The 5,757-nt window shown below is 37.8% G+C and overlaps 1 long non-coding RNA gene across 1 annotated transcript; it reads left to right on the top strand.

Annotated features, from left to right (window-relative positions):
- The first annotated feature begins 360 nt into the window (after positions 1–360).
- On the top strand, positions 361–4,726 carry LOC132769959 (uncharacterized). Its single transcript, XR_010909577.1, has 2 exons — positions 361–435; positions 4,455–4,726. It is a non-coding gene; the product is annotated as an uncharacterized lncRNA (long non-coding RNA).
- The last annotated feature ends 1,031 nt before the right edge of the window (positions 4,727–5,757 follow it).

The raw sequence follows: 5,757 nt of genomic DNA, 5'->3' as shown, positions 1-5,757 counted from the left end.
TATTATTATTATTATTATTATTATTATTAATATCATTTCATTTCTTATTTTATTCTATCTATTATTACATTTATCATTTTACTCTATTATTATACATTTATTATTTTACTGTATAATTGCTATTGCTACATTCATTATTTTACTCTTTTTATTATTGTTGTTATTATTACATTTATTATCTTACTCTCTTTATAATTATTGGAAGGATACGTAAGCACATTTACATTTAATCAGAGTTGGACAGTCTCATCTTAAATTACCATTTTTGTAAATATTAAAGAATATATAACCTACTGATTCCTCAATTAATGTAATTTAATTGGTATCTATTTTTCTTTTGCAATTTACCAGTAGCTGCTGCATTTCCCACCCTCGGCTTATACTCGAGTCAATCCGTTTTTTGTGGTAAAATTAGGTGCCTCGGTTTATATTCAGGTCGGTTTATACTCGAATATATACGGTATGGAGAAGATTCTTCTGCCAGGAATTGATTGTTTAGCCTCTTCTGAGGGCCCTTCCACACAGCCCTTTATCTCAGAATATCAAGGCAGAAAATCCCACAGTATCTGCTTTGAACTGGGTTATCTGAGTCCACACTCAGATAATGTGGGATTTTTTGCCTTTATATTCTGGGATATAAGGCTGTGTTGAAGGACCCTGACTCTCCTTGAAAGAAGTAGTAGGTTTTAACCAGTCTTGTAACAAGGCCTATATGACTTCAGCAGCCAGAAATACTTTTGTCTGGTGTTCCAGTTTCACCCTTTCCACAAGAGGTCTGGCCACAGTAGTTCATGCTTTCAAATCAATTGGGCTGCATTGCACATGGGGCTTTCCTTGAACATAACTAAGAGGTTTCAGCTACTGTAGGGCATGACAGCCAGGATTTCTTAGCTAAGGAATGGTTTGCTAAGGTGGTTTGCCATTTCCATCCTCTGAAATATAGTCCACAAATGCCTTTATACACTTAGATATCTGAAGGAGTGCCTGCATCCTGCTTGTGCACTAGGTTTTCAGGAGAGCCAAGTTCTCCAAGTAACTTTGATGAATTATGTGAAAACAAAGAACAGAACTTGCTCTAATGTAACGAACAATGTGTGGAAGACTTTCTAATAGAGGTGGGATAACACTGATACTATATTATTTTCAGTGGCTAGTGAAAAATCTATGAAGCCAGGTGGCACCACTTCCAAATCTGTATATGCCTTGCCTCATTATTGTGGATTTATTCAGATTTCAAAATTTGTAACAGTTTAAAAACTATCCTGACCCTCTAAGATGAAGGGTTTTATATAAATATTTTAAATAAATACATAAACAAGACACCAGGACAAAAACTAAGTTGGTTTACACATATCTAGTGACACATTCAGCACTTGGCTATCACTTTCCAAGGCAGCCCCATGGTTTTTTTTAATAAAATGTTGGTTTTTTAAAAAAAACAACCCCAGTCCTTTGTTAGGAAGACTTCCATGTTTGAAGTGAACCAAAATTCGTATCCAACAAACTGTAGTTAGGCAGTTCATCCATTTTCAGACTCTGAAATAGATAATACATTTTTTAAAAGATAAAAGTTGCAAGTTTTTTTTTTTTTTTAGAAAGCTTTCTTTCAAAAAACAGAAGTAACCATGAAGCTGACCCATCAAGATCATGGAAAGGAAACCCCACCTAAATAAACAAAGAGCTCTTTCTGTAGAACACATGTGGTAGATGAGAAAGATTGTTGGTGCTTAAGGGTGAAAAAAATGCATGCCCCGCCTTATCCTTTTTTATACGAGAAAGAGAATATCTTTTACTAGAAGAGAAGCAAAATAAATCTCAATGGAATGTGGGAATATTTGTTATCTATATTAAGCAGAGTGTAGAGAGGCTAGTGCAATATGAGCTTGTGGTAAAAACAGAACTTATTCTGGCTATCTATTGTCTAAGGAAATCTATTTTAGGATAGGAAAGGAGATTGGCAAAATAAGTTGTCTTATACTTGCCAACAGGGAGCTCTGGTGTAGGCTGGTCCATGAGGTCACGAAGAGTCGGAGACGACTGAACGAATGAACAATAACATACTTGGTTAGAAGAAGCCTTAAAAGTTGGACTGACGGCAGGAATCATGAATGCAATATAATAGCATTTTATAAGAGAGAGAAATGCACTATTGCAATGCCCCTGCAGGTTTTATTGAATTGCCTAGATATGTTTCCGGGAGCATCTGTTAATCCTCAACTAATTCTCATATATATAGGCAGTCCCCAATTTGCAAACAAGATAGGTTCTGTAGATTTGTTCTTAAATCACATTTTTATGTAAGTCAGAACAGGTACACTTTTAAATGTCACTCTAACCTTCATACACACACACACACACACACAAAGAGAGAGGAGGGAGAGAGAGAGGGAGGGAGGGAGGGAGGGAGAGAGGGAGGGAGGGAGGGGAGAAGGAAAGAGTGTGTTTGGGATAGCATAGAGAAAGGTTAACACCCCTGTGGTTTTTCTTTTGCTGTCTCTACTCCTGTTCAGAATATTTCACCTCACTTCCTGTCTCTGTGATAATTGGAATTTGAAAAATTTGGCTTCTTGGGGAAGTAAGGATTAGTGATCAAGATTACGTGAGACCCCTTTCCTCATTATAACTCTTTCAGGAATGAATTTTCCTTTTGAGGTGTAGATTTCTCTCATTCCCTGTTGTCTCACTACTGTTCTTAACTATGAGTTGTTTGTAAGTCAGATGTTTGTAACATAGGAACTGCCTGTACATGCAGTTCTATCAATCCTAACAAGTAACAAGAATGTTTGTAACTCAGGGACGGCCTCTGTGTGTGTGTGTTTTAATTAATGTAATTCACAGTTAAAGTAACGAGAAAAACAAAAAGCAGAGAGGAAAGGGAAGAGATAAATATATATGAAGATACACATGTAACTAAGACTAAAATTGCACTAAAGTTAGAATACATTAGTAAAATCCCAAGCTAAATCAATAAACAGTGACAAAAACACAAAAACATTCAGTAGTACAACACAAACACTAAAAAACTCTGACACCCCCCTCCCCCATTTTAAACTGTAATAAAAAGGTACCGGGGGGGGGGGGCAAAAGAAGAGATATATTATTTTACCATGACAAATCCAACTAAATAAACCTAGGGCTTATTTACAGAAATTCAATAACCCACAGTGGCTAAAAATCAATCCTAGATGTCTATATGTCATGTGGGGACTTCCGATCATTCTGGGATAAACCAGGTTAAACCAGTTTAGCTCTGCACTAAATAAAGAGAGAGCATGCTCCAGAGTTTGGATAAAATTATGGAGCAGCCTCACAATTTGGGCAGAGTGACAGCACAACCGATGTACCATTGTCAATTACCAAAATCTGCTGGGGTTTTTTTTATTGACTATATTGTCTTCATAGCCTGGATAATATTTTCACCAAAATCCATTCTCTTCAATTCCATGAAATTTTATCAAAAGCTTTATCTACATCAAAAGAAATTTGAACAGAAATTTTTATCATTGCAATATTCCAAATACTCAGTGATATTCAGACCAGTTCTTATATTGTTCATTAGCTGTCATTTTGGTAAAAATCCACTTTGAGCCTCAGTAATATTCTGGAGCTCATCTACAATGGCTTCATACAGTTGAGCTGATCCAAACTAGGTACTCCGTATCAGCCCCAGGGGATTCTGCACAGCCAGTTGCCAAGATAGCTCAGTGACAGGAAGGAACTTTGTTTCACACTGTTGGACAGACACCCATGCTTAAAATGTCCTTTGTGTCCTCAGCATATATTGGTGACTACCAAGCATGAAACTTCTGGTGATCATTGCTTGTCCGATGTACTGACACTGGTGGAAGTACCAAAATGACACAATATAGTGGAGGGAAGAAAGGAAGATTTGCCCCCTTCTTTCTCTCTCCCTTCATCTTCAGGTGTGGGTTCTGCCAGCTATATGTCATCTGCAGTGACATCAGCAGTGGTGACACAGCAAGTGAGGGAGGAGGGACAGAAATTGGATGATTCGTCCTCTCTCCCCCCCTCATCACCTTAAGCTATGACACTGCAGTTGACAGTGGCTATGCTGGATCAGCCCGGGGTAATGGATCAGTGGAGATGAACCTCAAGTCATCTGCTTCTGTTTTCAATGTTTTCTTAGTAGCCATTTTATAGTGTGTTTTATGGTGTGCTATGAAACATAATTTTTATATGATGTGCTATAAAAAGTTCCAGCACCCGAGGCATTATTTCCCCCTTGTCACTTTTAATTGTTCACTTAGATAATGAATTTAATTCTTATTCTCAGTTCAAAATTGCTACTGAATTTAACTTTCATTTATTTTCATCAATACAATATGTAATGCCCATTCCTCTCAGAACTTGTTTTGACTTGAAAGTAATTTAATGACTGTGGATGTTTCTAATGTTTACAGTGTTGATTATTTTTATCTTTTTGCCTTCAATAGATCTCCAGTTGGATGGGTGTTCTTCCTTGCCTTTTCAGCAAGGACTGTCAAAGGTCCTATCAATCATGCTGCAAATCCTTGTTTGGAGAAGTATTCAGTCTAGCTGACCTAAATGGATTCCTTGTGTGATCTTTCAGCGTTGGTGTGTGGAGCAATGTAATTCCCAAATACACATCTCTACCTGACAGCCCCCAGCTTGGTACCGAATCCAGAAGCTATTCAAGAGATTATGATTATGTCCCTGTCTTTATAAATAAACAGAAAATAATAAATCCTGCAAGGTTGATGCAGCACACAGATTGTGCTGCTAATGGCCATCTTGACCAGAGCCATCAATCCTCAACTAATTCTTTTCAGCCAGAAGCTACCAGATGGAGCTGAATCACAACCTTAACTACTATTGTGATCTGCCTTTTGACACATCTACTCTGACCATTTATTGCAGCATCAAGCCAACTTAAAATTGCAGCAGCTACAGAACACATACTGCCAAAATACACTGCAGTGTGACCCAAGGCCAGTAAAGTACATGAAATAAAGTCAAGGAAAGTCCAAGTTAAGCCCCTTAATCACTTCAGCGAGCTACAAATGTAAACCACACTGCACTGGCAAAATCAGCTCTGGAACAGCGGGGGTGGGGGTGCTGAAAAACACCCTAAGGGCATGGCTGGGCAGCAGGAGGCTAATTGACCTCCCTGGGGCAGTAATTGATTACCTCCACTGCTGTCACCCCCCCCCCTTTTTTTTTTACATGTTATGCTCCAGAGTGCTGGCGCACATCATTCCGGGGAAATGGGGGAAAGCCCACATCATGGTTGGAGGCCATTTTCTGTGTTTAATATAATTAACTTCTGGCCTCAAACCTGTTCCAGACATATCAGTAATCATACTGACAGCAAAGTTAGTAGCAACTATATTTGGCAACAAGTCATATAGCTCCCTGCACATTTCCAAAACTAAAATAATGTCAATATTGTTTTAAGTATTAGTCATGACAGTGGTAGTAGTGATAGTGGTAATTATCTTTTGAGTCTGTATCTTCAACGTTGTTGAAGATAATGTTCTGACACCTGACATTAAGCTTTTTCCTGTGTTATTCATTTTTTCTTGTCAGTATTACCTATAAATTCAAAGGAGAAACTTCCTGAAAACCCATTGTTTTTGCCTGACTTGGTTCAGATATAAGAATTTTGTAGTACCAAGTCAAATTTTTGTTTTAGCACATGCTTCAAGAGCTCATTTGACCTTCTACATGCTCACTGAGTTCCCTGTTTTCCAGATCACTTGATTAGATTTTGATTTT

Source organism: Anolis sagrei, chromosome 3 (assembly GCF_037176765.1).
Source record: "Anolis sagrei isolate rAnoSag1 chromosome 3, rAnoSag1.mat, whole genome shotgun sequence".
In the NCBI taxonomy this organism is placed as follows: Eukaryota; Metazoa; Chordata; class Lepidosauria; order Squamata; family Dactyloidae; genus Anolis; species Anolis sagrei.
The sequence above is the reverse complement of the archived record's forward strand: the minus strand, read 5'-3'. Positions and strand labels throughout refer to the sequence as shown.